Source organism: Strix uralensis, chromosome 4 (assembly GCF_047716275.1).
Source record: "Strix uralensis isolate ZFMK-TIS-50842 chromosome 4, bStrUra1, whole genome shotgun sequence".
Taxonomy (NCBI): domain Eukaryota; kingdom Metazoa; phylum Chordata; class Aves; order Strigiformes; family Strigidae; genus Strix; species Strix uralensis.
In genome coordinates, this window is record NC_133975.1 from 81605693 (window position 1) to 81608595 (window position 2903).

Here is a 2903-nt window from a genome sequence, read left to right on the forward strand (position 1 = left end):
AGTGCAAGATATGTGCAAAGGATGAACTTCAGCATGTTCATGATCGGACTTTGCCAGCAGCTCTGTCACTGGGAGGAGGCTGTCAGGTTAGCAGGCACGTTTCCTCTCCACCGTTCCAGGCAGAGAAGGTGCTTCTTCAAGCAACTCAAGAACAGAATTGATTTTTTTCCAATTTAACATTAATGGCTTTGTGAATTATTCATGCAAGTGTGGAGGGGAAACCTGGATGCAATAAAATACGAGTTTCTGTTTACGTGTGAATCTTGCCTCTGTCCTGCTTCAGTTTATACAGAATGGCTACCTGTGCCTGAAACTGCCTCCCAGCAAAACACCTTTTCACCATTTTTTTTTCCCCACTGGTGTGCAATGACAGCAGGGATCAAAACAGTTATGTTCCCCTGCTCTGCAGTACAAATGTTGGTAGAGACTGCTCATTTCCTACTATTTGTTTATGGAGCCTGCGGACAGTGGCAATAGTTCCAAGAGCCATGCTACTGCGGCAGAAAAGCGATGCCTTAATTCCACGTGATGTTACAAGTAGAGCTCTCCAGAATGTTCTTTTGATGCTTCAGGGACACTGATGGATTTCAACCCTCTGAGCCTCAGGAATTTGCCATATGTCACCAAATTTGACATATGCTGTGCTGAGTCAAGGCTTTTTTGCATTTTACTAAAGCAGAGGTTAACAAGCACGTGGACTAAGGCAAACAAACTTTTTTTTTTTCAGTTTTCAAGGTTTTGTCAACACAAAAAGCTTTGCCTTTGGACAAGATTATCTGTATTGCAGTTCTTGCTTCTGATGGCAATTTTAGATGTTACTATCTAAATGAAGATATTGAAATGTAATGGAGATGAAATCTGTATGACATGATACTGTGAACACGGTATCATTTTCCTCAGGAGCTAGACAGCGTCCACTGTTGCTACCTGGGCTATATCTGTCCTTTGGATGGAGACTTCTGCTCCTTAATGCCGGGTAAAAACCAACTGATGAAGCCTTTGTCCTCTGCCATTTGCACCCCAGATGAAAATTCATGAGCAAGTACTAAATGCCCTGTATCACTTCCTGCTTTTGAAGCAACGGACAAAACACAATTTTAAAATAAGCTACCGATGGGTGTATGTGTTGTGAATATCACCCGGTTTGGAAAGTAATGTCCTTTTGATTTGCTTCTGTCCCAGACTTTGGGCACTCTTAATTGACTTGGATCCACACAGCCCTGTAACACTTGAAAATCACACAGCTCTTTGGAGTAGGGACTCTTGCATTAATGTGTGTATGGCACTGACAGGCTACTGCCTTCAGTCCTAACTGGGCCTTTCGGGCATGATCACAACTAAACAGTTAGATGGATGAAAACACTGAAGTGCTGGTTGGCAATCTCAGATCTAGCTGGTTGATTATTTCTGTGGTTGTTGTGCCCAGAGGCTTCATCAGAGATCATGCTGTCTGCCTCAGAGAAATTATCTAACTGGATGAGGGAAAGAGTGGGACGAGAGGTGAGATGCTGAGAGCAGAGAAGACTTGTCCACGACGATGCAGTGCCAGAGCCAAAAATAGGAGCCAGAATCCAATGCCCTTGTCCACGTGACTCTCCTGGAAATAGTTCTTAAGGCCTTGGAGTCTAATTCAGGTTTTTCCTTGGATCCTAAGCACTGGGCTCTTAGATACATCTCTGACCTTTTGAATACGAAGAGGGAAATCAAATGTCCCTTTTCTAGGAAACACCTATGAAAGATGCATGCAGACATTAGGTTGAAGCCCTTTTTCCTGGAGGAAAATGTTCTTCCCTTACTCCAGGATGCTTCGGCAAGGCTGGCATCCCTCTGCTACTTCAGTCTCTTTCTGCTAACACTGCTTTCTTAGTATAGATTCTGTCATGCCAAGTGCTATACGACCAGCAGCCCAGGCAGAGGAGCCCTCCCCGAGCTGTTTCCCACAAAGTTTTATTTCTCTTGGTGTGCGCCTAGTGCCTGGTTGTACCCTCAGGGCTGGTCCCTCACGTGCGGACAGAATCACAGAATTATCTCGGTTGGAAAAGCCCTTGAAGATCCTCCAGTCCAACCATTAACCTCACACTGACTGTTCTCAACTCCACCAGATTCCTCAGTGCTAGGTCAACCCGACTCTTCAACCCCTCCAGGGATGGGGACTACCCCCCTGCCCTGGGCAGCCCATTCCAACACCCAACAACCCCTTCTGCAAAGAAATACTTCCTAAGAGCCAGTCTAACCCTGCCCTGGTGCAGCTTGAGGCCATTCCCTCTTGTCCTGGCGCTTGTTCCTTGGGTCAAGAGACTCATCCCCCCTCTCTGCACCCTCCTTTCAGGCAGTTGTAGAGGGCGATGAGGTCTCCTCTCAGCCTCCTCTTCTCCAGACTAAACCCCCCCAGTTCCATCAGCCGCTCCCCAGAGCGGCTCCAGACCCTGACCCTTTTCGCTTTTTAAGCTGTCCTGATCTACTTTACCAGCCATAGATCCATGAGGTTTCCCCAATTTCCCTTTGCTCTTTTACTTCCTGAGCCGCTTTTGGGGTTTTCTGTGGTTTTCCCGCCCATGCACCTGTCGGGAAGCACAGCGTTCCGCTGTGGCATCACCGCTGCCCTCCTGCCCAGCTCCGTCGGCGCCTTTTTTCCTACACGAGGAGTCTTCAGGGCGGACGTGCCTGTTTTTAGCTGCTTTCCGCCCAAACAAGCATCACCTCCCAGGGGGAAGCCCCACGGTCCTGTGCTTCCAAAAGGATGGGTTCGGTAAGGAGCACCCTCTGTTCCCCTCTACAAGGTGACACTCGCTGTAGAAACATCTTAAAGTAAAGCGCCTGTAGCCCCTCCAGCTTCACGCAGCGGCGGGGCGGTGCTACGGCCCTTGCCCGGCCCCGGGAGGGCGGGGCGGGGCGGGCCGGGG